Source organism: Cervus elaphus, chromosome 5, assembly GCF_910594005.1.
Source record: "Cervus elaphus chromosome 5, mCerEla1.1, whole genome shotgun sequence".
In the NCBI taxonomy this organism is placed as follows: domain Eukaryota; kingdom Metazoa; phylum Chordata; class Mammalia; order Artiodactyla; family Cervidae; genus Cervus; species Cervus elaphus.
In genome coordinates this window covers 27,964,305-27,989,377 of record NC_057819.1, presented here as the reverse complement: position 1 = coordinate 27,989,377, position 25,073 = coordinate 27,964,305, and the positions used below count along the sequence as shown (strand labels likewise).

Genomic DNA, 25,073 nt, shown 5'->3' with positions numbered 1-25,073 from the left:
TAGTCATGCCTCACTTGTCACAGATTAATTGATCACAGGTGCATGAGTTTATTTTATCCTGTTCCATTGATACATGCCCTTATTTTTTGTGCCCGTACCATCCTGTTTTGGTGACTGTAGCTTTGTACTATAGTCTGAAGTCATGAATATTCTTCCAGCTCTGCTTTTCTTCCTCATGACTGCTTTGTCTATTCAGGGTGCTTTGTGTCTCCATACAGATTTTAAGATTTTTGTTTCATTTCTGTGAAAAATGCCTTTAGTAATTTGATAGGGATTGCATTGAGTTTGCAGATTGCCTTGAGTAATATACTCATTCTCAAGGCACTCATTGGTGCCCAGAGTAATATAGTCATTCCAACATGGTATATCTTTCCATCTGTTTGTCTTCTTCAAGTTCATCAGCATCTGTCCTTTTTGTAACACAGGTCTTTTGTCTCCTTGGGTAGGTTTATTCCTAGTTATTTTATTCTTATATGATGGTAGGTGGGATTGTTTCTTGAATACCTATTTTTGATCTTTCATTGTTAGTGTATAGAAACAGAACAGATTTCTAAGGATTAATTTTGTAACCTATAATTTTCCAAATTCATTGATGAGTTCTAGTAGTTTTCTGGTAGCATCTTTAGTACCTTCTCTGTATAGTATCATGTCAACTGCAAATAGTGACTGTTTAACATCTTTTGCATTTTGGGTTTCCTTTACTTCTTTTCTTCTCTCATTTCTATTGGTAGGACTTCCCATAGAACATTCAAAACTATGTTGAATAAGAGTGGATATTCTTGTCTTGGTCCTGAAATCAGAAGGAATGTTTTCAGCTTTTCACAATTGAGTATGTTAGCTATATCTTTGTCATATATGGCTTTAACTATGTTGAGGTATGTTCCCTCTACCTCCCTTTTCTGGAGAGGTTTTTTTTTTTATCATAAATGGGTGAATTTTATCAGAAGTTTTTTCTGTATCTATTGAAATGTTGTTCAGTCACTCAGCCATGTCTGACTCTTTGCAACCCCATGGACTGCAGCATGCCAGTCCATTGAGATGCTCATGTGTCTTTTATTCTTCAATTTGTATGTGATATAACTCAGTGATTGGTTTGCCTTGAGATAAATCCAACCTGATCAGAGTGTATGACCTTTTTAATATATTGTTGGATTCAGATTGCTAGTATTTTGATAAGGAATTTTGGGTCTATGCTCATCAATGATCGCTGTTCAGTCACTCAGTCGTGTCCAACTTTTTGTGACCCCATGGACTGAAGCACACCAGGCTATCCTGTCCTTCACTATCTCCTGGAGTGTGCTCCAACTCATGTCCATCGAATCAGTGATGCCATCCAACCATCTAATCCTCTGTGTCCCTTCTCCTCTTGCTTTCAATCTTTCCCAGCATCAGGGTCTTTTCCACTGAGTCAACTTTTTGCATCAGGTAGCCAAAGTATTGCAGATTCAGCTTCAGTAACAATCCTTCCAATGAATGTTCAGAGTTGATTTCCTTTAGGATTGACTAGCTTGATCTCCTTGCTGTCCAAAGGACTCTCAAGACTCTTCTCCAGCACTACAGTTTAAAAGCATCAATTCTTCGGCACTCAGCCTTCTTCATGGTCCAACTCTCATATCCATACACGACTAGTGGAAAAACCATAGCTTTGACTATATGGACCTTTGTCAGCAAAGTAAAGTCTCTGCTTTTTAATATACTGTCTAGGTTTGTCACAGCTTTTCTTCCAAGGAGCAAACATCTTTTAATTTCATGACTGTAGTTACTGTCTGCAGTGATTTTGGAACCCAAGAAAATAAAGTCTGTCACTATATCAATTGTTTCCCCATATATTTGCCATGAAGTGATGGAACCAGATGCCATGATCATAGTTTTTTTAATGTTGAGTTTTAAACCTGCTTTTTCACTCTTTAACTTTTTCATTAAAAGACTCTTTAGTTCATTTTTGTTCTCTGCCATAAGGGAGGTATCATCTGCATATCAGAGGTTATTGATATTTCTCCTGGACACCTCAATTCCAACTACAGCTTCACCCAGCCAGGCATTTCACATGATGTACTCCGCATATAAGTTAAATAAGCAGTGTGACAATATACAGCCTTGATGTACTCCTTTTCCCTATTTGGAACCAGTCCATTGTTCCATGGAGAAGGAAACGGCAACCCACTCCAATATGCTTGCCTGGAGAATGCCATGGACAGATGACCATGGGGTCATAAGAGTCAGAAACAACTTAGCGACTAAACCACCACCACCATTGTTCCATGTCCAGTTCTAACTGTTGCTTCTTGACCTGCATACAGATTTCTCAGGAGGCAAGTAAGATGGTCTGGTTTTCCTATCTCTTTAAGAATTTTCCATAGTTTGTTGTGATCCACACAGAGAAAGGCTTTGGCGTAGTCTATGAAGTAGAAGTAGATGTTTCTCTGGAATTCCCTTGTGTTTTCTATGATCCAGTGGATGTTGGCAATTTATTTCTGGCTTGTCTGCCTTTTCTAAATCCAGCTTGAACATCTGGAAGTTCTTGGTTCACGTACTGCTGAAGCCTAGCTTGAAGGATTTTGAGCATTACCTTGCTAGCATGTGAAATGAGTGCAATTGTGTGGTAGTTTGAACATTCTCTGGCATTGTCCTTCTTTGGGATTGGAATGAAAACTGACCTTTTCCAGGCCTGTGGCCACTGCTGAGTTTTCCAAATTTGCTGGCATATTGAGTGCAGCACTCTCACAGCATCATCTTATAGGATTTGAAATAGCTCAGCTGGAATTCCATCACCTCCACTAGCTTTGTTCGTAGTGAAGGCCCACTTGACTTCGCATTCCAGGATGTCTGGCTCTAGGTGAGTGATCACACCATCGTGGTTATCTGAGTCATGAAGATCTTTTTTGTATAGTTCTTCTGTGTATTCTTGCCACCGCTTCTTAATATCTTCTGCTTCTGTTAGGTCCATAACATTTCTGTCCTTTACCGGGCCTATCTTTGCATGAAATATTCCCTTAACAGCTCTTATTTTCTTGAAGAGATCTCTAGTCTTTCCCATTCTGTTGTTTTCCTTTATTTCTTTGCATTGATCACTTAGGAAAGCTTTCTTATCTCTCTTTGCTATTCTTTGGAACTATGCATTCAGATGGGTATATCTTTCCTTATCTCCTTTGCCTTTTACTTCTCTTCTCAGCTATTTGTAAGGACTCCTCAGACAACCTTTTTTGCATTTCTTTTTCTCATGGATGGTTTTGATCACCACCTCCTATACAATGTTATGAACCTCTGTCCATAGTCTTTCTGACACTACATCAGATCTATCCCTTGAATTTGATTGTCACTTCCACTGTAAATCATAAGGGATTTGATTTAGGTCATATCTGAATGGCCTAGTGGTCTTCTCTATTTTCTTCAATTTAAGTCTGAATTTTGCTATAAGGAGTTCATGAACTGAGCTACAGTCAGCTCCCAGTCTTGTTTTTGCTGACTATATACAGCTTCCCCATCTTTTGGCCGATAATTTTCTTTTTTTTCTTCAATATCTTTGTCTGGTTTTGGTATCAGTATGATGGTGGCCTCATAGAATGAGTTTGGGAGTTTTCCTTCCTCTGCAGTTTTTTGGAACAGTTTCAGGATACTTGCTAGCTCTTCTCTAAATGTTTAATAGAATTTGCCTGTGAAGTCATCAGGTCCTGGACTTTTGTTTGTTGGGAGTTTGTTTTTTTAACTTTTTATTTTGTATTTCTGTATAGTCGATTAACAATATTGTGAGAATTTCAGGTGAACAGTGAAGGGACTCAGTCATACATACATATGCACACACACACACACACACACACACACACACACACGCTCCCTTGGTGACTTAGTGGTACAAAACCTGCCTACAATGCAGGAGATGCATGAGACACTGGTTTGATCCCTGGGTTGGGAAGATCCCCTGGAGGAGGGCATGGCAGCCCACTCCAGTATTCTTGCCTGGAGAATCCCATGGACAGAGAAGCCTGGCAGGCTACAGTCCACAGGGTCACAAAGAGTTGAACACAACTGAAGCAACTGGGCATGCATGCACACACACATACATTCTCTCCCAAACTCCACTCCCATCCAGGCTGCCACATAACACTGAGCAGAGTTCCATGTGCTATACAGTAGGTCCTTGTTGGTTATCCATTTTACATAAAGCAGTGTGTACATGTCCATTCCAAACTCCCTAACTACCCCTTTCTCCCAGCAACCATAAGTTTGTTTTCTAAGCCTGTGAGTCTATTTCTGTTTTGTAAGTAAGTTCATTTATATCATTTCTTTTTAGGTTCCACATGTAAGGGATTTCATGCAATATTTCTCCTTCTCTGTCTGACTTACTTCACTGAATATGACAATCTCTAGGTCCATCCACGTCACTGCAAATGGCATTATTTAATGTTTTTAATGGCTGAGAAATATTACACTGTGTATGTTTACCACAGCTTCTTTATCCATTCCTCTGTCAATGAACATTTAGGTTGCTTCCATGTCTGGGCTATTGTAAACAGTGCTGCAATGAACATTGGGATGCATGTATCATTTGAGGTCATGTTTATGCCCAGGTCATATATATGCCCAGGATTAGAATTTCAGGATCATATGGTAGCTCTACATTTAACTTTTTAAGGAACCTCCATACTGCTCTCCTGCGCTTCCCTGGCAGCTCAGTTGTAAAGAATCTGCCTGCAATGCAGAAGACCCGGGTTCAACCCCTGAGTCAGGAAGATCCCATGGAGCAGGGCATGGCAACACACTCCAGTACCCTTGCCTGGAGAATTCCATGGACAGAGGAGGCTGGCGGGCTATAGTCCACAGCGTCGCACAGAGTCAGACACGACTGAAGTGACTAAGCAGTAATACTATTCTCCATAGTGATTGCACCAGTTTACATTCCACCAACAGTGTAGGAGGGTTCCCTTCTCTCCACACCCTCTCCAGCATTTATGTTTGTGGGTTTTTTGATGATAGCTATTTTGACTGATGTGAGGTGATGTCTCATTGTAGTTTGAGAAGGATAGGAGTTAGTTCTTCTCTAAATGTTTGATAGAATTTGCCTGTGAAGTCCCCAGGTCCTGAACTTTTGTTTGGAATTTTTTCATCACAGTTTCAATTTCAGTGTTTGACTGGCCTATTCATATTTTCTACTTCTTCCTGGTTCAGTCTTGGCAATCTGTACCTTTCTAAGAATTTGTCCATTTCCTCCAGGTTGTCCATTTTATTGGCATACATTTGCTCATAGTAGTCTCTTATGATCTTTTGAATTTCTGTGGTGTCAATTGTAACTTCTTTTTTCTTTCTAATTTTATGCATTTGGGTTCTCTCCTTTTTATTTTTGATGAGTCTGGCTAAAGCTTTATCAATTTTGTTTATCTTTTCAAAGAACCAGATTTTAGTTTTGCTATTTTTGCTACTGCTTTCTTTGTCTCTATTTCATTGATTTCTGCTCTTATCCCTATGATCTCTCTCCTAACTTCAGGCTTTGTTTGTTCTTCTTTCTCTGGTTGCTTTATGTGTAAGGCTAGTTGTTTATTTGAGATTTTTATTGTTTCCTGAGGTAAGAACATATTGCTAATCTTCCCTATTAGAACTGCTTTTGCTGCATCCTATAGGTTTTGGATTGTTTCATTTTCATTTGTCTCTAGGTATTTTTATTTCATCTTTGATTTCTTCGGTGATCCATTGGCTGTTTAGTAGCATGTTTTTTAGCCTCTGTGTGTTTGTGTTTTATAGTTGTTTTCTTGTAGTTTATTCCTTATCTCATAATGTTATGGTCAGAAAAATGCTTGATATGTTCTCAATTTTCTAAAATTTACCAAGAATCACATTATGGCCCAGCATGAGATCAATCCTGGAGAATGTTCTGTGTGCACTTGAGAATGTGTATTCTGCTGCCTTTGGATGGAATGTCTTATAAAGATCAATTAAGTCCATCTGGTCCACCATCTTGTCCAATGTGTCATTGGAAGCCTGTGTTTCCTTACTGTTTTGTCTGGAGGATCTGTCCATTGAAAGGCGGGTGTTAAAATCTGCCACTATTATTGTGTTACTGTCAATTTCTCCTTTTATGGCTGTTAGTATCTGCCTTATATATTGACATGCTCCTATGCTCTGTGCATATATATTTACAATTGTTATATCTTCTCCTTGGATTGATCCCTTGATCATTATATAGTGTTCTTTTTTGGCTCTTATAACAGTCTGTCTTTTAAAGTCTATTTTGTCTGATATAAGTATTGCTATTCCAGCTTTCTTTTGATTTCCATTTGGGTTGAATACCTTCTTCCATGCCCTCACTTTCAGTCTGTATGTGTACCTTGGTCTTTGGTGGGTCTCTTGTAGACAGGAAGTGTGTGTGTGTGTGTGTGTTTGTGTGTGTGTGTGTGTGTGTGTGTGAGAGAGAGAGAGAGAGAGAGAGAGAGAGAGGGCGCACGTGCGTATGTGCATGCACTCAGTTGCTCAGTCACATTTGACTCTTTGCAATCCCATGGATTCTAGTTTACCAGGCTCCTTTGTCCATAGGATTATTCCAGCAAGAATACTGGAGCAGGTTGCCATTTCCTCCTCCAAGGAATCTTCCCAACCCAGGGATAAAATCCACATCTCCTGAACCTCCTGCATTGGCAGGATTCTTAACCACTGAGCTACCTGGCAAACCCAGGATATATATAGGTCTTGTTTTCGCATACACTCAGTTAGTCTATGTCTTTTGGTAGGCCTATTTAATCTATTTACATTTAAGGTAATTATCAATACATGCATTCCTACTACCATTTTCTTAAATGTTTTCCGTTTGTTTTTGTAGGTCTGTTTTCCTCCCTTCCTCTCTTATTCTCTCCTCTTGCAGTTAAATGACCCTCTTTAGTATTCTTGCCTGGAGAGTCCCAAGGACAGGGGAGGCTGGTGGGCTACCGTCTATGGGGTCGCACAGAGTTGGACATGACTGAAGAGACTTAGCGGCAGCAGCAGTGTTGTGTTTGGGTTGCCTTTTCTCTTTTGTGTATGTATCTATTGTAGTTTGGGGGCTTGCTTTTCCCATGAGGTTTTCATACAGCCGTCTATATATGCGCAATGTTTTCTTTTGTTGCAGTTGCTAGTCTCTCTCCCACCTAGAGGACTTCCTTTAGCATTTGTTGCAAAGTTGGTCTGGTGTTGCTGAATTCTCTCAGCTTTCACTTGTCTGTTAAGCTTGTCACTTTTTTTCTATCAAATCTGAATGCGAGTCTTGCTGAGTAGAGTACTCTTGGTGATAGGTTCTTCCTGTTTATCAATTTAAATATATTCTGTCACTCCTTTCTGGCTTGCAGAGTTTCTGTTGAGAAATCAGCTGATATCTTTTTTTTTTTTTCCTTTATGGCAGTTCCCTTGTATATTATTTGTCATTTTTCCCTTGTTACTTTTGGTTTTTTTTCTTTAAGTTTTGTCAATTTGATTACTATGTGTCTCAGAGCATTCCTCCTTGTTTGTCCTGCCTGGTATCCTGTACACTTCCTGGACTTAACTGTTTCCTTTCCGGTGTTACAGAACTTTTTAGTTATTATGTTAATATTTAGTTATTCATTAATATTAGCTAATATTTTCTCAGGTCCTTTCTTTCTCTGGCCTCCTCCTGGAACTCCTATAATGTGAATGTTGGCGTATTTAACATTGTCTCAGAGGTTTCCTAGGCTGTCTTCATTTCTTTTCATTCTTTTCTCTCTATTCTGTTCCATGGTAGTGATTTCCATTCTGCTTCCAGGTCACTTATCCATTCTTTTGCCTCAGTTATTCTGCTACAGATTCCTTCTGTTTTCATTTCATTTCTTACATTGTTCATCTTTGTTTGGTTGTTCTTTAGTTCTGTCTTTGTTAAGCATTTCTTGCTGCGTCTCAATCTTGGCCTCCTCTATCTTTCTGAGATCCTGAATTATCTTCAGTATCATTATTCTGATTTCTTTTTCAGAAGGTTGCCTTCATTTAGTAGTTTTTCTGGGGTTTTATCTTATTTATTCAGCTGGGATATAAGCCTCTGCCTTTGGAACATTTTGTCTAACTTTCTGTGATTGTGGTTTTCATTCTTCAGGTTGCAGGGTTGTTGTTCTTCTTGCTTTTAATCCACATTTAGATTACTTATATTTTTGAGTTATTATACAAATCTTTGTGTGAACATGTTTTGCTTTATCATGGGTAAATTCCTAGAAGTAAAATTGCTGCACTACACAGTAAGTTTGTATTTAACTTTATATTTAACCTTCAAAGAAACTGCCAAAATCTTTACAAAACGACTACACCATTTTATATTCCCACCAGCAGTCTATAGTGGTTCCAATTTCTCTACACCCTTGTCAACACTTTCTTTTTGGTTATAGCTATTCTACTGGGTATAAAGTAGGACTTCGTTATGACATTAATTTGTATTTCCCTAATGACTCATAATATTAATCATCTTTTTAAGGTGCTTACTTGCCATCTATCCGTCTTCTTTTATGAACTGTCTGTTCAAATCCTTTTCCCATTTTTAAAATTGGGTTGTCTTTTTACTGAGTTGTAAGCTTTCTTCATAAGCTCTGGATATATCCATTATTAGGTACATGATTTGTGAATACTGTCTCCCAGTCTGTGACTTCTCTCTTCATTCTCTGAATGGTGATTTTGAAGTTCAAAAGATTTTATCTTAATGCAGTCCAATTTCTAACTCTAAAAGCAAATCTATAAAAGAGCTTTCTAAGAACTTTAGACTCAGAGAAGGTCATGAATATTTTCTTCTGTGATTTCTTCTAGAAATTTTATAGCTTTTCCTCTTTAAGTCTATGTTCTATTTTGAGTAAATTTTTCGTTATGGGTGACCTAAGAGTCACAGATCATCTTGTGATAACACAAAATACATAATGTAAACCTTATGATCTTAACCATTTTTAAGTGGACAATTAACTGCAATTAAGTACATTCAGTGTTGTGTAACCATTACCCGCATTCATATTTCTGTCCAGTGCGGGGAGCGGCCTGAACCAAAAGGCTGGCTCTGGGAGCTGCCTTGATCCTCAAGGGTCTGTTCGCAGACATAGCTCTCTGTCCCGCCACCCCTCTCTGGAATTTATTATCCAAGTTAAATCTTAACAGAACATTAGCAAGCCTTGAATGCACACATGACGCAGATGGATAAGCCTTTCACGACCACCCTTAAGATAAACGGGATGACCTTCTTATCCCTTGACGTTATCAGAGAGTTCTGGTGATTGTTATCTCAAAGTGATGTTTATGGAAAAATATTTTCTCAAGATTCTCTTCTTGGTTTAGTATAAATGTAACCCTGAGAAATAAAGAATCATCGCTGACTGCAGCGATCCTCTCGACCCCATCTGTTCTGTGTCTTTATTTCTTAACCTAAAGGAACACGTCGTGTTGCTCACTGAAATCTTCCGGCTGGCCCGGCAGTCCAGAATTCTTCATCTTGCAAAACTGAAACTCTACATCCTCTGACAAAACTGAAACTCTACACCCAGACAGCTGTTGTCCAGACCCTGATGGCCATCCCCACGGCCAGTTTGGAGCTTCCTGCGAAGGGGTTACAGGACCAGATGGCTGCGTTGAGAGAACCTTGAGGACACCAGACTCCGTGAAGCGTCCATGCCCACGCGGGACCCCTCTACCACCCAGAGAACCCGCACCTCCCTTCCTATGGCTGGGCCCCCTTCTCTCAGGCAGCCGCGGGGTTCCCCACCTCTACCCGCCCCCACCTACACAAACGCGACCAGGTCAGAGCAGACGCGAAGGAGGCCAGACTGGTCTGCACTGTCCCGCCGCCTGGACGCGGGAGGGAATTGGCGCATGGGGCTCCTCTGAGGGATTTTGAGGGAGCGCGGGAATTTGGAGGGAGGCCGGCTGGGAGCAGACCTCCCGGATCTGCACGCAGATCCGGTCGGTACTCGCTCTCGACTTTGCGTCTCCCCCTCCGGGGTGCTTCAGGGACGGCCTTCTGGCAGACGAGGTGGGCCTGCTCAAGCTCAGGTCATCGCCCCGGATCAGGGACGCTGCAGGCCGACAGAGCTCTCCCAGCAGGTGCCGAGTAGACGGCTGCCGCTAGGGATGTACATGAAATGCGTCAGTGCAACCAGGGGCAGGACAAACCACAACTCTTAGAAGCCTCCGCGGTGGTTCCTCCTGCGCCTGCGTTTCTGACAGACGACCACCCGAACTGCGCGCCGCAGCCTAGAGGCACAGACCAGTGAAGCAGCGACCTTGGGCGGGGGGTACTCGGGCTTTCAAGAATAAGGAGTATTAAAACAGTTGACATCAGTAGCACAAAGGCGGGAGGGGTCTAAGTTGAGTTTAAAGTGTTCTAAGGTTCCTGCTTTTCTGAATGGTAATGAAAGGTTGTTGCTGAACGATAAGACGCCGGGATTCTTGGCCTCCGGAGGAGATGAATTCAATCCGGGGCCAGAGACGAGGCTGGATCGCTCAGAGCTTTTGTGTAATAAAGTTTTATTAAGTATAAAGGAGATAGAGAAAGCTTCTGACATAGGCATCAGAAGGGGGCAAAAGAGTACCCCCTCCTAGTCTTTAGCTGTAAGTTATATAGTCACTCACAGTCTGTTAATGAAAAGAAAGGAATGTCTTAGAATTTAGAAAGGCACCAGATAATTCATCCCTGGCCATAAAACGATTGACTCGAATCTTGTAGAAGGGCAGATTACCAACAAATAGTTTCATTTACATAGATTAGGGGAACAATAGCTGAGTAAGTAGGTTAGGACATTTGGCAGAACTTACAGAGTCTGGGGTAACTTAACATATCTTAAGACAAATATTTCCATTAAAAAAATGTATTGGTTAACTCAAGGTTTGAGAGTAGTTAGCTTCAGATGAAACCAAGTGTCATGGCAACACAGCATTTTAAGAGAAACTTTCTTTTAAATTTGTACAGAGAAGAAAAAATATCGCTGGTTTGTTTCCTCCTGCCTCTTAAGAGAGATAAAAATGTCTGGCACTTGCAGCCTATTTCCTCCGTTTGGAGACCCCTGGCCTTCCTGCCTGTTACCCTCTCAGTAAGAGCCTAATATATACTTTAATAATGAAAAGATTCCTTCTGTTGTATAAGTGAATTTTTTAAATTAATCTTTAATTGAAAGATAATTGCTTTACAGTATTGTGTTGGTTTCTACCAAACATCAACATGTGTCAGCCATAAGTTAACCCATGTTCCCTCCCTGAGTGAAATTTTTATGAAAATTAATTTTCCAGAAACTTGGGAGTGGCAGTTTTTCCTTTGGGGATGGGGATGGGAGAATCTTTTAAATGTCTAGCTTAACGTAAAACAGCTGGATTCTTATATGTGCTTCTGGAAGTATATAAACAAATCTGGCTTCACATAGGTATGTCCTTGGAAAAGGACAGAATATTTTAATATACTTAAATGATTGTGCATATTCTTCTCAGAAAAAGGTAGACAAGGAATAGGTCAGTTGCAGTGTACCATTTGTAACCAGTTAAGTGAACTTTTTCTACTCTATTATATTAAAACTCATTGGTCTGGTTTGCTCTTTGAATGGATAATTTTATTAAGCATGACTTTGTAATATCATGCATTGGTCATTTGGAAAATATCCTTTCACTTTCTAATGCAGATCTTCCAAATGTTGACACTTGCATTCTACAGTATGAAAGCTGGTGGATACTGGTGAAAGCTGGTAAATATCATCATTGACTTTAAGTGTTGGGAATCTGTGAAGTTCACAGTAACAGATACAAGATTTCCAAAATTCTGTTTTCATTTGAACACTCTAGTTTTATGTTGGCAAAAAATGTTGTTCCTTGTTTCTTTTGAATGACAACTCACTTGGTTGATTGTTGAGATGTCTTCCACATCCCCACATCTTATCTTTCAGTTCTTTTTTCATGCAGAGTTCAGCTCCCAACTCAAATAATCACACCAGTGCTTTTTGGGGAGACAACTATGGAACTTCAGGATGCAGCACAGGATATTTGTTTAAAAGATACTAAAAAGATATGGACTCAAGATTTGAGATTTTTATAATAAAAAAGTATTTTTCACTGCTCCGTCAAGGACATCCAGAAGTGAAATTTGTCCTTTTCCTTTTTTTGACTGGGAGTGTAGTGATGAAGAATACGATGGCAACTAATAAACAGACTTTGGTGCCACATCCTTGATGTGCGCTGAGTGCCCACAATTGTATTCCTATTTCTTTAGCACCATCGGCACAAGTTCAACACACTGGGTAAAATCTTAAGTTTGGAATGTCAGTGCTCACTATAAAATTCTCTCAACTTTTCTGTATGCTTGAAAATTTTCATAATAAAATATTGGAGGAAAATACTGTGGAAGAGAAACTTCTCAATAAATTGTGTAGTAACAGTCAGATAGCTATACAAGAATAGAAAAAAAGATTGCTGTCACACAGTATATTTAAAATAAATTCTAAATTGATTATTAAACATAGAAAGGAAGACTCTAGAAGTTTTACACTGAAGTGTAGAGTTAGCATCCTTTGCCCACTGGTTTGTTAACCGATCTGTTACCTGCTAAGTTCTCATGTTGTGTTAGTTTTCTGTGCTGCTGTAACAAATTACTACAAACTTGGTGGCTTAAAACCACACACATTTATTATCTTACACTTCTGAAGGTCAGAGGTCTGACAGAGGTCTTCCTGGGCTAAATCAAGGTGTTGGCAGTAAGATAGGCTGGGACCTGAGACTCTTCACTACAATGCTGCAATGCTTGCACTTGGACACACCTCTGCTCCAGCAACAAGCTACAAAGAAAGTATATAAGATTAAAAATAACTACATGCATGTGCAGTTGTAGCAAATTCTGGACAAAAGATACAGAGAGAGACCAATGCCACTTTTAAAGAGCCAAGAGCAAAAGCAGGGTGCTACACATGTCCCCTGTACACACCACCACCTAAGCAAAACACCTAAGCTGCTCCTGGAGCTAGCTATTTCTGAATGTAAAGAATAAAGGACATAATATGGCTACAGAAAGTTGCAGGTTTGTGAAAAAGGAACATTGAGAAAAGAATTTTGTATGTGGTTAGAGGTTTCTAAAGTTGGGTTAACTTTAATTAGGTAAATGAATTTTATTAAGCATAGGTTTATTCAAGACTGTAATTGGTTTCTCTCTCTCATAAAAGAACAAGTTTTCCTGGAATGCTGCTCTAGATAACAGGTCATGAGTTCTTGTACATTTAAGTGATCTACATCTACTTTTTTTTTTACATTTACTTTTGATTTATCAGAAGGAAAGGCTGTATGGTGAAGCCTGTAAATTATGATAAGGTCTGAAAAGTTATATAGGAAAAGATGAAAATCTGGCAGTTTTTCAAGTGGGGTGACAGAGGCATTCAGGAAGGGCACCAATACAGCCCTGGAGCCTGCAGAAAGGAGGACACTATTGGCCATGAATTTTACCACCAAGGCAACTCCTGCTACCTGGAGAAAATTACAAAAGCTTGAGGCTGGATCACAAACCCAGTTGTCAACCTTGGTAGAGGAAGCTTTCAAGGTCTGTAACAACCAAGACTTAGTGGAGAAGGCCAATAAGGATAAGAGGCTAATAAATAAAACCCAGCTTTCTGGCTGCTGATCCACCCACCACCTCAGGGGTAACCTGGAGGGCCAAGAAGGCTGTACAGACCACCAAGAAGTTACCTGGGCATGAACCAGTATGTCTTCGTTGGAAAGTAGGTTGCTGGCAGGGGGATATCCTGAGCACTATCTTGCGGGACACCTGAGGGGCAACCCCCAACCAGCCCCAGTTCCTTGCAAATCACTTTGCAAATGAGAGATTATTGCACACCAGCTGACGGGACCCAACCACCTGCCTGGCTTCAGATCCCATTCACTCCATCCTTATCACCCCAGCAGAACTTCAGGTCACCCTTGATGTGGCAGGCAGGGAACTAAATTTCCTATAGACACTGGAGCCATCTGCCCTGTTCTGTCTTGGCCAGCTGGCCCCCTCTCCACCCATGACTGTACTGTGATGGGAGTTGATGGAAAGTCAAAGGTATGGCGATTTATGTCTCCCCTTGCCTGTGGAATTTGCTCCATTATTACTATTCATTCGTTTTTGTATATGCCACAATGCTCTGTCCCCCTTCTCAGGAGAGATTAGCATAATAACTTCAGATATGCAGATGACACCACTCTAATGGCAGAAAGTAAAGAGGAACTAAAGAACTTCTTGATGAGGGTGAAAGAGGAGAGTGAAAAAAACTGGCTTGAAACTCAACATTCAAAGAACTAAGACCATGGCAACCAGTCCCATCACTTCATGGCAAATACAAGGGGAAAAAGTGGAAGCAGTGACAGATTTTCTTTCCTTGGACTCCAAAATCACTGTGGATGGTAACTGCAGCCATGAAATTAAAAGACACGTGCTCTTTGGAAGGAAAACTATGACAAACCTAGACAGCCAATTAAAAAGCAGAGACATCACTTTGCTGACAAAGGTCTGTATAGTCAAAGCTATGGTTTTTCTAGTAGTCATGTACCAGATGTGATAGTTGGACCATAAAGAAGGATGAGCACTGAAGAATTGATGCTTTCAACTTGTGGTGTTGGAGAAGACTCTTGAGAGGCTGCTGGACTGCAAGGAGATCAAACCAATCAATCCTAAAGGAAATCCATCCTGAATATTCATTGGAAGGACTGTTACCGAAGCTGAAGCTCCAATACTTTGGCTACCTGATGCAAAGAGCCAACTCAGTGGAAAAGACCCTGATGCTGGCAAAGATTGAGCACAGGCAGAGAAGGGGGCAACAGAGGATGAGATGGTTGGATGGCATCACAGACTCAATGGACAAGAATTTGAACAAACTCCAGAAGATAGTAGAGGACAGGGGAGTCTGGCATGCTGCAGTCCATGGGTTGGGCATGCAGTCCTAAGTTGGGCATGACTTAGCAACTGAACAACAATGACAAAAAGCATATTCTTAGGACAGGGTCAAGTCCAAGGAAGTAAAAAAATCTAAACAGAGAGTACATCTGTTAGTAGCCCCAGATCACCCACCTGCAGATCATCAAAATATTCCCCAAGACATCCCCTAAGAAATTAGAGAACAAATAAATCGTGCAGTTTGGGATACCTCAGTGCCAGGAAGGGAAAATGTGTTCCCCAAATAAAAATAAGATTAAGGCCTGGGGGAAAATACCCCTGGAAGAGACAGTATCCTTTGAAGCCTGAGGCCCTGAAGGGAACCCAACCACTGCTCAGCAAATTTCTAAAACACGGACCCATTAGGCCTTGCCAATCCCCTTGAAGCATCCCAATCCTCCCTGTTCAGAATCCTAACAGGGAGTATCAGTTGGTGTAAGACTTATGAGCAATGAATGGGGCAGTCATCCCTATTCACCCACTGGTATCAAACCCAGACACCCTCCTCACACAAGTGCCAGGGAGCACTATTTGTTTTGAACCTCAAAGATGCATTTTTCTGTATTCCCCTGCATCCAGACTCTCAATAGCTTTTGCCTTTGAATGGAGGGACCTTGACACCTGCAACTCCAATACTTCGGCTGCCTGATGCAAAGAACTGACGCATTTGAAAAGACCCTGATGCTAGGAAAGATTGAAGGCAGGAGGAGAAGAGGATGACAGAGGATGAGATGGTTGGATGGCATCACCAACTTGATGGACTGAGTAAGCTCCAGGAGTTGGTGATGGACAGGGAAGCCTGGAGTGCTGCAGTCCATCGGGTTGCAAAGAGTCGGACATGACTGAGTGACTGAACTGATACCCTGTAGATTACCCAATACACATGGACAGTCTTGTAGGGTATTCAGGTCAGCCCCCATTGTTATGGAAACGTGTTAACAAGGGAGCCGAAGGAACTGAGCCTGGAGAAGGGAACTCTGCTACAACATGTTGATGATTTATTGATAAGTCTCTCAAACCAAGGCTCAGATCTCACAGCAATGGGTTGAATATTTAGGAATTTTCCCCCAGGGGCACAAGCCCTGGCCCTTGATTGAAAAGCAGCAATTGGCACATTACCATCTCCAGCCACGAAGAGGCAACTCTGAGGCTTTCTTGGGATGGCTGGGTTCTATTGTATCTGGATTCCAAATTATGGCCTTATAGCAAAACCCCTATGTGAGGCTCTAAGGGGAGAAGAAAGGGAGCCCTTTCATTGGAATAGGGACCACCTACAGGCCTCTGAAATTCCTGAGACTGAGTTGAGTAGAACACCAGCACTGGGGCTTCCAAATTTGGCCAAGTTCTTCACCCTATACGTTCACCAGAGATCAGAGGTAGCACTAGGAGTCTTGATCCAAAAGCTGGGACTGAGTTAGAGACCAGTGGCTTACTTTTCAAAATAATTGGATCCAGTGGCCCTGGGATGGCCAAGCAGCCTGCAGGCAGTAGCAACCAGAGCCCTGTTGGTCATGATGCGACCAAGCTCATCCTGGGACAACACTTGGATCTGTTAACCTTTCAAGGACAGCTTATGGTGAACAATGTCGAATTTGTGATCTCCAAAGATGATTTAGCTTCAGGATCAAGGGTCAGGCTGATCACTCAGAGTTTTTGTGTGGCAGAAGTTTTATTACAGTGGAAAAGGACAGAGAAAGTTTTGGACATAGACAAAAAAGGGGGGATGGAGAGAGCCCCACTTGGTAGTCTTAGCAAGGACTTATATACTTTTACCAGACCCATTCCCACAACATACATCTTAAATTAACAAGATTAGAACTAACAATAGAAAGGTCTTACCAGACCCCCTCCCACAACATACATTTTAAGATAACAAGATTAAGCAGAAGGTTCTTGTTAAGAAGGAGAAACATGTCCTTGAGCAAGATACATTGTTGTTATATAATCATTAGTACAGAGCTTAAGGAAAAACATACCCTTGAGCAAGATGAGTTGTTTTGTTGTGTAATCATTACTGGGCTTAAAGAAATTTAGTGTTAAAGACTGTTGTCATAAAAACCCAGTTTAAGAAAAAACATCTTACATGACTAAGACAAAGCAATGCAGAAAGAAAACTGTTCCTTTCTCCTCGAGAGCCCCAGACCCCTTTCTCCACCTCAAGGGCCCTGGACTTCTTCCTCCTTGAGGGTCCTGGACACCTTATCAACCTACCTAAGAATCAGCTCTCTCATCATCTGGTACAATCTGTGCTGGAGATCAAAGGACATCACTAGTTAACTGGAGGAAGGTTAACAAAATATTATCTTACAGGTGTGCTGAACCCTGAACCCAGCAACTCTGCCCAGTGGTTGAGAGTGGAGGCTTAGTGTATCAACATATAGAGACCATAGAACAAACTAACTTCAGCAGCTCTGATCTTCTAGATGAGCTTCTTGACAGCCCTGAGGTCAAATGGTTTACTGATGAGAGCAGTAAAACTAGATATGGGAACCCAAAAGGCAAGGTATTCCATAGTTAGTCCAGATGAATTCATAGAAGCCAAGGTCCTGCCAGCCCAGAAGGCTGAACAAACTGTATTAATGACAGTTTTGCAATTAGGGAAGAATAAGAAATTAAATATTTTTGCTGACTCTAAACATGGATTCCATGTGCTATATGCTCATGCTGCCATTTGGAAGAAAGAGGAATGTTAACCACTAGAAATTCTGCCATAAAACATAGAAGTTAGATTCTGGTTCTTCTAGAAGCAGTGCAGCTTCCGACCCAGGTAGCATGCACTGTAGGGGCCATCAGAGGGATGGATCTGTTGTGAGCCAAGGGAACAGCAAAGCTGATCAAATCATAAAACAGGCAGCTGAACAAGGTATGGCTCTAGTGACTGGTCCCCCTGAACTTTCTATTCTAGCCTTCTCAGTGTTCCCCATCAGTCAGTTCAGTTGCTCAGTCATGTCCAACTCTTTGTCACCCCACAGACTGCAGCAAACCAGGCTTCCCTATCCATCACCAACTCCCAGAGCTCGCTCATGTCCATTGAGTTGGCGATGCCAGCCATCTCATCCTCTGTCATCCCCTTCTCCTCCTGCCTTCAACCTTTTCCAATGAGTCAGTTCTTCACATCAGGCGGCCAAAGTATTGGAGCTTCAGCTTCAGCATCAGTCCTTCCAATGAATATTCAGGACTGATCTCCTTTAGGATGGACTGGTTGGATCTCCTTGCAGACCAAGGGACTCTCAAGGGTCTTCTCCAACACCACAGTTCAAAAGTATCAATTCTTTGGCCCTCAGCTTTGTTCAGTGTTCCCCATTAGTTCAGTTCAGTGGCTCAGTCATGTCCAACTCTTTGTGACCCCATGGACTGCAGCACACCAGGCTTCCCTGTCCATCACCAACTCCCAGACTTTACCCAGACTCATGTCTATTGAGTTGATGAGGCCATCCAACCATCTCATCCTCTGTCATCCCCTTCTCCTCCTGCCCTCAATCTTTCCCAGCATCAGGGTCTTTTCCAATGAGTCAGCTCTCCGCATCAGGTGGCCAAAGTATTGGAGTTTCAGCTTCAACATCAGTCCTTCCAATGAACACCCAGGACTGATCTCCTTTAGGATGGACTGGTTGGATCTTCTTGCAGTCCAAGGGACTCTCAAGAGTCTTCTCCAACACCACAGTTCAAAAGCATCAATTCTTCGGCACTCAGCTTTCTTTATAGTCCAACTCTCATATCCATAGATGACTACTGGAGAAACAATAGCCTTGACTAGATGGACCTTTGTTGACAAAGTAACGTCTCTGCTTTTTAATATGCTGTCTAGGTTGGTCATAACTTTTCTTCCAAGGAGTAAACATCTTCTAATTAAATGGCTGCAGTCCCCATCTGCAGTGTTTTTGGAGACCCTAAAAATAAAGTTTCTCACTGTTTCCACTGTTTCCCCATCTATTTGCCATGAAGTGATGGGATCAGATGCCATGATCTTAGTTTTCTGATTGTTGATTTCATTGTTGATTGTTTTTTTCACTCTTCTCTTTTCACTTTCATCAAGGGGCTCTTTAGCTCTTCTTTGCTTTCTGCCATAAGGGTGGTGTCATCTGCATCTGAGGTTATTGGTATTTCTCCTGGCAATCTTGATTCCAGCTTATGCTTCATCCAGCCCAGCATTTCTCATGATGTACTCTGCATATAAGTTAAATAAGCAAGTTGACAATGTACAGCCTTGACATACTCCTTTCCCGATTTGGAACCAGTCTGTTGTTCCATGTCCAGATCTAACTGTTGCTTCTTGACCTGCGTACAGGTTTCTCAGGAGTCAGTGTTCCCCATAGGAATAAGAAAATGCTGAGAAATGGGGCTATGCAAAAGGAAACACAGGCTGGTATAAAAAGGGGGATAAGCTTCTAATCCCTGAGGCCCAACAATGGAAACTCACTAAGAGCTACATGATGCCACCCACTATGGGAGGGATGCACTATGAGACTTGATGCAAAAGGCTCTTTCAGGGAAGGGACTTAAAATAACAGCAAAAGAAGTAACACCTGCCTATGATTTATGTGCCCATAATAACCCACATGCTAAGTCATTTCAGTCATGTCTTCGCCCCCTTAGTTACTCAGGTCAATCCAATGCTGAGGGACATATCCAGGGGGAGACTGGCAATTAGATTTCACCTGAATGCCCTGATGATCAGTTATCTTCTGGTGTTTGTTGATACTTTTACAGGATGGGTTGCAGCCACCCTCACCCAATCTGAAAAGGCTATGGACATCTGTATGCCACCCCCCCGCGACTTTTTTCTCTTTTTTAAAAAAGTATTGTTATTTTTAATTGATGATTGGTTTACAATATCAGTTTGATTTCTGTCATACACCAACATGAATTAACCACAGGTATTCCTTGGTTTGGACTTCCAAAATTCCTCCAGAGCAACCAAGGACCCTTTTTTTAGCCAGAATCACACAAGGGCTCACAATGGCCCTAGACTACAAGCAACACACCTCGAGGCACCTCCAGTCTTCAGGAAAGGCAGAGAAAATGAACCATACTTTAAAAGAAAACTTTAGCAAAGCTGTGAAGAAACTCATGAACCCTGAACCAACTTGCTTCCTATTGCACTACTCGGGATCTGTGTAGCCCTCAAAGAGTGGTCTGAGGCTTAGCCCATTTGAAATGACCTATGGGAGGCCTTTTCTGACTACTGACACTCTACTGGATGAGGACCTGAGCCAGACCCTGAGGTACAGTATTAATCTAGGACGAGTTCAGAAGGCAATCCAGGGCTATAACCACAAGACACTGCCAACTCCCACTAAAACTGCAGAGGAAGGAGCAATTCCTTCACAAATAAACCCTGGGACCAAGTTCTTCTCAAAACCTGGAAAGAGGGGTGCCCCAGAGACCAAGTATTGCCAAAATGAAAGGGCCTCTATAAAATAGTTTTAACCACTCCCAGTGCTGTCAAACTGCAAGGGATATCCAGTTCCCTTTCTCCAGACTAAAGTTTTTACCTCCAGAAATTCCACAGGTCACAACAGAAGAATACATCTGTGAGTCGGTGGAAGATCTGAGATACTTTCTCATAAAACAGGCATCATCAACAGTTAAGTAAAATGATGTAGTGGACTGGCCCCTATTTGAAGCCTTAACGGGACTTGGGACCTCTCGTTTCCTTGGCTAATGTGGTTCTTAGCGACTGTCTGGCCCTTGATTGCCTTCTGGCAGAACAAAGCAGAGTGGCTTCATAATTTTGGCAGGAGCAATATCACTTCCCTTGTCTGGTTAACAGTTAAGGAAGCCCGAATTAACCCTGGTTCCTTCCCTTTCTAGGCCCTTTAATGGCTATTGCTCTTATTCTCCTTTTTAGCCTTTGTGTGTCTAACCTTTTGATTAAGTCTGTGTCTTTTAGGCTCCAACAGTTTGAAGTAAGGCACACGATGGCTCAAGGAATGCAGCTCATTCCAGTGCAAAGTGGGCCAGGTGCCTACAGTCCTTGGAACAGTCAGCGAGGGACTGACTACATCTCTAGGATAGGCTAGGGTCTGTAGCTCCTGCCCAGCAGGAAGAAGTTTCAACAGAAGAGACCTTCAGTTCCTTATCCCTTAAGAATAAGGGTGTGGAGTCACTCAGTGGGGAATGAGACAGGTTGGGACCTGGGGAACCTTTAGTGCAATGCTTGCACATGGACACACCTCTCCTCAAGCAACAGAATAAAGAAACTGTATGGGGCTAAAAATAATTGCATGCATGAACAGCTGGGGCAAATTCTGGACAAAAACATACAAATAGACCAAAAACACCAAACTGCCACTTTTGAAGATCCTGGACCCAAAACAGGGTACTGTGCAGGCCTCCTGCACACACCACCACCTCGGGGGAGACAAAACACCTGAGCCACTCCTCTGGCTCCAGCCCTGGGCACACCCCTACCCTCACCTTATGTAACAGGGATCCCCAACCCTGGGGCCACAGATCACTCCGTGGCCTGTTAGGAAACTGAGCCACACAGCAGGTGAGCAGCAAGGGAGCCAGCAAAGCTTCATCTGTATTTCAAGCTGTTTCCCATCACTCCCATTACCACCTGACCTCCACCTCCTATCAGATCAGCAAGGGCATTAGATTCTCATAGGAATGCAAATGCCGCTGTGAACTGGGGCTGTGAGAGATCTAGGTTGCGGGCTTCTTATGAGAATCAGCCCAAAACCATTCCCCAGCCCCATCCTGTCCTTGTCCGTGGAAAAACTGTCCTCCACAAAATCAGTCCCCTGCTGCCAAAAAAGCTGCGGACTACCGCCATAAAAGGAACAAACTCACCCTGGAACCTTGCTCAAGGAACAAGCAAGGGAAACTGTTGTTTGTTTTTGCTCCATCCTGCTACAGCAGGAGTCCCAATAAAGCCTTGCCTCAATTTCCTATCTGGCTGCTAGTCAATTTCTATTGATTGGGGAAGGCCACAAACCTTGGTCAGTGACAAGATGAGTTACTTTTTCTCTTACCTTCCTACTATTTGCAAATGAGACCCATAACTGGCCAATAGAGCTCACCTCTCTGACACCCCAGTCCCCATCCTGCAAGCCTAAGGCATCTCATCACAGGAAGCCAGGTTTCTATTACTGAGCATAGGCCCATTTAAATTATAACCTATAGGAATGCACTTCCTTCCCAAGAACATCAGTTCAGTTCAGTCACTCAGTCATGTCCAACTCTTTGCAACCCCATGGACTGTAGCACACCAGGCTTCCCTGTCCATCACCAACTCCTGGAGCTTACTCAAATTCATGTCCATAGAGTCGGTGATGCCATCCAACCATCTCATCCTCTGCCATCCCCTTCTCCTCCCTCCTTCAATCTTTCCCAGCATCGGGGTCTTTTCAGACGAGTCAGTTCTTTGCATCAGGTGGCCAAAGTATTGGAGTTTCCACTTCAGCATCAGTCCTTCCAATGAATATTCAGGACTGATTTCCTTTAGGATTGCCTGGTTTGATATCCTTGCAGTCCAACAGCCTCTCAAGAGTCTTCTCCAACACAATTCAAAAGCATCAATTCTTCAGCACTCAGCTTTCTTTATGGTCCAACTCTCATATCCATGCATGACTACTGGAAAAACCATAGCCTTGACTAGATGGACCTTTGTTGGCAAAGGGTCATAGCTCTTTCAAGGAGCAAGCATCTTTTAATTTCATGGCTGCAGTCCCCATCTGCAGTGACTTTGCAACCCAAGAAAATAAAGTCTGTCACTGTTTCCATTGTTTCCCCAACTCTTTGCCATGAAGTGATGGGACCAGATGCCATGATCTTAGTTTCCTGAATGTTGGGTTTTAAGCCAGATTTTTCATTACCCTCTTTCACTTTCATCAAGAGGCTCTTTAGTTCCTCTTCACTTTCTGCCATAAGGGTGGTGTCATCTGTATATCAGAGGTTTTTGATATTTCTCTCGGCAATCTTGATTCCAGCTTGTGCTTCATCCAGCCCAGCATTTCACATGATGTACTCTGCATATAAGTTAAATAAACAGGGTGACAATATAAAGCCTTGACATACTCCTTTCCCGATTTGGAACCAGTCCATTGTTCCATGTCCGGTTCTAACTGTTGCTTCTTGACCTGCATACAGATTTCTCACGAGGCAGGTCAGGTGGTCTGGTACTCCCATCTGTTGAAGAATTTTCCACAGTTTGTTGTGATGCACACAGTCAAAGGCTTTGGCACAGTCAATAAAGTAGATGTTTTTCTGGAACTCTTACTTTTTCTATGAATCAACAGATGTTGGCGATTTGATCTCTGGTTCCTCCAGCTTTTCTAAATCCAGGTTGAACATCTGAAAGTTCATGGTTCACATACTGTTGAAGCCTTGCTTGGAGAATTTTGAGCACCACTTTGCTAGTGTGTGAGACGAGTGCAATTGTGCAGTAGTTTGAACATTCTTTGACATTGCCTTTCTTTGGGATTGGAATGAAAACTGACCTTTTCCAGTCCTGTGGCCACTGCTGAGTTTTCCATATTTGCTGGCATATTGAGTGCAGCACTTTCACAGCATCATCTTTTAGATTTGAAATAGCTCAACTGGAATTCCATCACCTCCACTAGCTTTGTTCATAGTGATGCTTCCTAAGGCCCACTTGACTTTGCATTCCAGGATGCCTGGCTCTGGGTGAGTGATCACACCATCGTGGCTATCTGGTAAATTAAGATCTCTTTTTTATAGTTCTTCTGTGTATTCTTGCCACCTCTTCTTTATCTCTTCTGCTCCTGTTAGGTTCATACTGTTTCTGTCCTTTATTGTACCAAGAACGTAGAAGTCAAATTAAAGCATAAATAAGAGCACTGATTTCAGTGTTCCTCTGAAGTCACTGCTGCTGCCTTCTCAGTGCAGGGATCCTTTGGCATCCCAGCCCTGCTGGCTCTTCCTGTATAAGCTCAGGTCAGGATGAGGGTGGTCTGGGGCACAAAGGCCACCGAACTGACAGCAGTACATGAGCGTGGCTGAACAACACTGCAAGCCTAGAAGGCTTAGGAAGGCAAGCAAAACTTAAATCTGGCTCACAGAGTATTTTCTTCCCCTTTATAAATGTTCAGCTAGTGCCTTCTGGGATCCATCTTTCACAAGTGCGTTATACAGAGATCATTTTCGGCTTAGTTACTTATCGCTCACGTTTTCCATTGACCAGGGCGCCCATGCCCCACTGCCGCAAGACTCCATTGGCTAAAATCGTTGCAAGTCCGTTGGCCAATTCCCGGCCAGCTGCGTTGCCCGGAGACAGCATCCTGCCTAGCAACGGGAGGTTCACGGTCGCCATGGGCAGTGATTCTCATTAAATTTTTCCTTAGAAGAAAAAGTATTTTCCCTCAGTCACCTCTCTCACGTTGCAAGCCTTATACTTGAGCGAATTTTTTTTTTTTTTTTTTTTTTTTTTTCTTTTTTTTTTTTTTTCTTTGGCTGCACCTGGTCTTAGTCGAGACACGTAGGGTCTTGGGTCTTCATTGTGGCATGAGGGATCTTTTTAGTTGTGGCATGCAGGATCTTTAGTTGCAGCATGTGAACTCTTAGTTGTGGCATGCAGGATTTAGTTCCCCGACCAGGGATTGAACCCTGGCCCCCTGCATTGGGAGTGCAGAGTCTTAGCCGCTGGACCAGCAGGGAAGCCCCACTTGAGCGAATTTTAATGTCTCCCTTTTTTACCTTTAAAATAATTCTTGTTTCTGTGTCTTAGTTTTCATCCTGCCGCATTTTTTAAGTTTCTTAGACTGTCAGATATTAGTCACCAGAAGCATGGTTTCATAGGCCCAGTCTAACCTAATGTAGAGATTGGCATCTGGACGGCTGCCAGATATTCTAGACATGACCAGTCAGTGACAGAACGTGTGTTTGGCCCACACCTCCAAGAGCCACTGTTTCCTTTCAGACAGTGTGTGCTTCCCATCCATGCTGAATGCATTCAGATATTTTCCAATGGTCTTCAGTGGCCTGAGACTTTACTAATGAAACACCAGATTCATTAGTATGTAAATTATGTGTTCATCTGTATGCCCTATTATAAACTGGTTTATAAATTCATAAGCTTAATTCTATTTTTGAAAGCTATTATTTTTGTCAAGAAAGTTAAAAGCTCTTACAGCTTTTTTCAGATTTTTTTCAACTGCATTTTTTAAAAATTTTATTTTTGGCTGCTCTGGGTCTTCATCACTGTGCACAAGCTTTCTCTAGTTGCACT

At 42.2% G+C, this 25,073-nt stretch overlaps 1 long non-coding RNA gene across 1 annotated transcript in view; it reads right to left on the bottom strand.

Moving 5' to 3' along the window:
* Positions 1-10,922: 10,922 nt before the first annotated feature.
* Positions 10,923-25,073, bottom strand: part of LOC122694032 — a 29,408-nt gene continuing 15,257 nt past the window's right edge. Inside the window, exon 3 of the long non-coding RNA XR_006341082.1 lies at positions 10,923-12,752. This is a non-coding gene — a long non-coding RNA (uncharacterized LOC122694032). The remainder of the gene's footprint in view (positions 12,753-25,073) is intronic.